The sequence below is a fragment of the Trachymyrmex septentrionalis genome, unplaced genomic scaffold, assembly GCF_001594115.1.
Source record: "Trachymyrmex septentrionalis isolate Tsep2-gDNA-1 unplaced genomic scaffold, Tsep1.0 scaffold90, whole genome shotgun sequence".
NCBI classification, from domain to species: domain Eukaryota; kingdom Metazoa; phylum Arthropoda; class Insecta; order Hymenoptera; family Formicidae; genus Trachymyrmex; species Trachymyrmex septentrionalis.
Window position 1 is genome coordinate 221575 of NW_017306092.1, and position 5249 is coordinate 226823.

Genomic DNA, 5249 nt, shown 5'->3' on the forward strand with positions numbered 1-5249 from the left:
TTTCAATTGTATAGTCACATATGTAATATTTCTGAGATTATCTTCTTTGAAATATTACAATTGCAATATTTCTGCAATCGTTTTCATTGAAACCTTATTTGAAATATCACTGTAATGTATAGTATTTTTAATATTACAAATGTAAAGTTTTTGAGAGATTTCTGAAACCTTTAATTAATGAATGCAGAACATTATACATACATATGGAACACTCCATGCCAAGTTAGCCATTTTGCGAAGTTCCATGGATTTCGTTTATATTACTTGAGCTTGAACAGTTTGATGACTAGACTTTATACTGAATAATAGACCCATACGCTAACTGGTTGCCGAATTGTAGGGCTGTCAATTTTTGGGCTTTCTTATCGCAGTACTCTCTTTGTCGTTAATGAATACAAAAGGCAAATTTGAAAATTAAATATTGACATTTTCTTATAACAAATTTAACGCTCTTTTACGTGAAAATACTTTTTTTTCGATCAGATAATTTCTCTCCGTTTTTAAATTTTTAAAATAGCAGCGCGACTAAAAGGTCATTCTCAATTTTTTTTTAATATAGCTCAAAATGTAGCTCGAGGTCTCCACTTTGTTACTCTAACAGGACAAAATGAAACACGCATTTGTTTGGGAGTTCGGAAAGTGAGGCAATATCGCTCCGTCATTCTGCCGACACACCATCATGTTCAGCCCAGTCGCCCAGCACGGCTCGCTATTAAACCCTGATCACTGATGACATTTTTGTACATGCACATAAGCAATTAAAACAATTGCACTCTGCATATAACGGTGGCTGTCTTTAAGGAATATCTTAATGCTCGCATTACAATTGTATTTTTAATTTTTTAATTATTTAATTTGTATTTTTTTTGTCACTTTTATTAGTCTTTTGTTACTTTTATATTTTTATATCTTATCATTTATTTTCGGGGGAAAATAATTTGAGTGATATTAGAATACAGTATTTCTTAATTGATTGAAGTTTCTTTTCTCCAGAAAACGAAATAAAACAACGTACTTTTGTGTTGATAACATTGTTTTAGCCGCGGAATATCTAACTTTTGTTTAGCAGCTTTATGTTCGTTTTTGGATATAAAAAAAACAGTCAGATTTTCCGCGGCTAAAACAATGTCATCAACATAAAAATATTACTGTTTTATTCCATTTTCTGGAAAAAAAAAGAATATTGAATAAAAAATATTCTAATTAAGCCATTGTTCAAATTACTTTCCTCCAAGAATTCCATTTTCTGGAAAAAAAAGTATCGATTAAAAAATATTTTAATTAAGCCATTGTTCAAATTACTTTCCTCCAAAAATAAATAATAAAATATGAAAATATTCCAGGAAATAGAAATAAAAAGTAAAAATAAAAACAACAAAAAATAACAAAAATACAAAAATAACAAAAAATTAATAAAAATAACAAATTAAATAACAATAAAAACAAGGGCAAAGTAAGAATCAACACATTTCTCTGAAAAAATCATACAGATGAAGGAATAAATTAAAAAAAACAAAAAAATAATAAAAAAGAAAGAAAAGATGTATATTAAAACAAATAAAAATCGGATTGAGCCCTCTTCAGACATTAACATATCAAAAAAACCGCAGTACAAAAATAATTAATGGAAATGTTCGCATAATCACAGTTCGGGTGTGTCTCAATGTAAAACTCGACATTATTCGCATACAATTGAACAGTCAAATGTGTCACTTGAACAGTTCTAGTTAGTAAAAAAGACAAATACTTCTTAAAAAAGTGCAACTAAATTAACATACAAATATTTAAAATTCAAACTCACCAAAAAAATAAGTGTAAATTATTCAAACAGGCGCGTGTCCATACAAGAATAAAAAACCACCAGAATATATTAAATTAGGTGGAACGCAGATGTGTAAGACGGACATATTGTATCAATTGTTATGTACGCTTGCTAATACGGATAACCACAGACTGAGAGAAGAAACGGACTGTTAGTACCGAAAAGTCAAACTTTATTTATAATAGGAATATAAGCCTTGTGAAGACCTTCAGTGTCAGTTTGTAAATTTAGACTATTTTTCTGCTTCTTGATATTGAGCATCTCAGAAATTAAACGTTTCCTATAGCAAGGCTCTTTGTCTAAAATCTTTGATTTTATCCCATTGGAAATCGTGATCATGCTGTCATCTGTGCTCGGTTATGATAGAACGGACAGAAGTGTTGTATCTAATGTGATTGCGATGCTCTGTAATCCTGGTTTTTAATTGTCTGCCCGTCTGTCCAACATATGACGCATCGCAATTATCATGGTCTACACGATATCTTGTAGACCACAATGCTCTTAGATGTATGTGGACAAATATCCTTCTGTACTTTAATATATTTAATCATTTTATTCGGACTGTGGAGAGAAACCCTAAGTCGTTGTTATTATTGAATCGTTTAAACTTTTCGGAGTGAAAAGGAAATAAAAGGTACCGTAAAAGGAAATAAAAAGTACCATGAAGCAGATTCTTTCGTACAGACATTGTCAACCAAATCTTTATGTGTCAAGTGCCTATTTTTAATTATATTTTTTATGCGTTGATTAAGAATGTCAAAAAAGATAACAAAAAAATCACTAAAAGATATTTAAAAAAATAACAAAAAGAATAAAAATTAAAAAATTAAAAAATTAAAAAAACAATTGTAATGCGGACATTAAGGTATTCCTTAAAGACAGTCTCAACCCTATTAAACGCAGAGAGCAATTGTTTTTAAACTCATGTGCATGTACAGAAATGTTATCAGGGCCTAATAGCGATCCGTGCGATTGGGCTGAGCGTGATGACGCGGCAGGATGACGGAGCGACATTGCCTCACTTTCCGAGTTCTTACTCCCAAACGAATACGTGTCCCATTATGTTCTTGTAGAGTAACAAAGTAAAGACCTGGGGCTACATTTTGAATTATATTTTTTAAAAATCGAGATCTTTTAGTCGCCACCATTTCGAAAATTTAAAAACATACTAAAATCATCGAAAACGATATGATCAAAAAAAAAGTATTTTCACATGAAAGAGCGTTAAATTTTCTTTAAGAAAATGTCAATATCTTATTTTCAAACTTGCCTTTCATACCCACTAACAACAAGCAAAGAGAGCGCTGCGACAAGAAAGCCCAAAAATTGACGGCCCTACAATTTGGCAACCACTTAGCCTACGGTTCTATTATTCGGCATAAAGTCTATTCATCAAACTGTTCAAGCTCAAGTAATGAGCGAAATCCATGAAACTTCGTAAAATGGGTGGATGGCTTGACATACAATGCCCCATATATCGATCGATCATGCTCATATATGTACCCACATGTGCGCACTGTAACAGTCAATATCGCGCAATTTTAGTTTCGTCGATTCCGTTCCGGTAATTTTGATGTCAAAGATGCACCACGCTCTGGAAGGCCAATTGTCGAAAATGTCGATAAAATAATGGAAATCGTCGAGTCCGACCGTCATGTAAGCACTGTTTCGATTGCCCAGGAGCTAAACATTGCACAAAAAACCGTTTGGAACCATTTAAATAAGGCTGGATACAAAAAGAAGCTCGATGTATGGGTGCCACACGAGTTAACGCAAAAAAACCTCATGGACCGAATTTCCATCTGCGAATCGCTGCTGAATCGCAACAAAATCGACCCATTTCTGAAGCGAATGGTTACTGGTGATGAAAAGTGGGTCACTTACGACAACGTCAAGCGAAAACGGTCGTGGTCGAATCGCGATAAGCCGGCGCAAACGGTGGCCAAGCCAGGATTGACGATCAGGAAGGTTTTGCTGTGTGTTTGGTGGGATTGGCAGGGAATCATCTACTATGAGCTGCTCCCCCACGGCCAAACTCTTAATTCGGACCTGTACTGTCAACAATTGGACCGTCTGGAAGAAGCAATCGCCCAGAAGCGGCCAGCTTTGGCCAATAGGAGAGGAATTGTGTTCCATCAAGACAACGCCAGGCCACACACACCGATAGTGACTCGCCAGAAGCTCCGGGAGCTTGGTTAGGAGGTTCTTATGCATCCACCTTATAATCCGGACCTGGCACCAAGTGATTACTACCTGTTCCTGTCTATGGCGAATTATTTTGTTGGTGAAAAATTCGCCTCAAGAGAAGCTTGTGAAAATCGATTGTCCCAGTTTTTTGCCAATAGGGACGAGAGTTTCTATGAGAGAGGCATAATGAAATTACCTTCAAAATGGCAACAAGTTATCGAACAAAACGGTGCATATTTGATCTAAATCATTCTAACTATACTAAATAAAGCCTTCAATTTAATGCAAAAATAATAGATTTCTTTTTACTACACCTTAATATATTAGAAGATCATCAATCGGAAAGTTCCGTCCGTTTTTTGCAAAAAGTATGGTTTTATTTAAAAAATAAAATAAAAAAGTACCTTAATCAAAATATTGTCGATCGTTAGCGATGACTTTTTCCCATCTTCGGGCATTAAGCAAATTCCGCGGCGAAAGAATGACTCATCTTTGGAAGCTATTCACTCAGAGACCCATTTTTCGACTTCATAAGAATTGAAGTGTTCCTCTGCAAGTGCGTGTGCCATCGATCGAAACAAGTGATAGTCGAAAGGGGCACAGTCTGGTGAATAAGCTGCATGGGGTAGCACTTCTCAGCAAAGTGCTTTTAACGTTTCCTTGACAAGTTTTGTGACGTGAGGCCAAGCGTTGTCATTAAGCAAAATCACTTTATGCTGTCTCGTTTCATATTCTAGTCGTTTTCCGTGCAATGCTCGGCTCAAACGGATAATTTGTTTTCGGTAAAGATCTCCTGTGACTGTTTGATCAGATTTCAACAGCTCGTGATACACTACATCCTTCTGATCTCACCAAATACAGAGCATTGCCTTCTTTCCGTGGATTCTGCGTCGATGTCGATGGTTAGCCTGGATCACAAATGGTTTTTCGCGTTTGGGGTTACCGAAATAGATCCATTTTTCATCGCCAGTCACAATTCAGTATAAAAACCCTTTCTTTGTTGCCTAGCAAGCAGAATTTCACAGATGGTTTTTCGCCTTTTAATGTCTCTTGGCTTCAGTTCATATGGGATCCATTTTCCTTCCTTGTAAACCTTTCCCAACCTTTCAAATGATCGGAAATAACATACGAGGTCTGGCTATTAAATAACTAGACTGCGCGCGCAGAAGGCGTCCTAGAGGGGTAGGGTGGGAAACGAATGCAGCGTTGGATAGCTGGAAGTGTCTACTATTCCAGTACG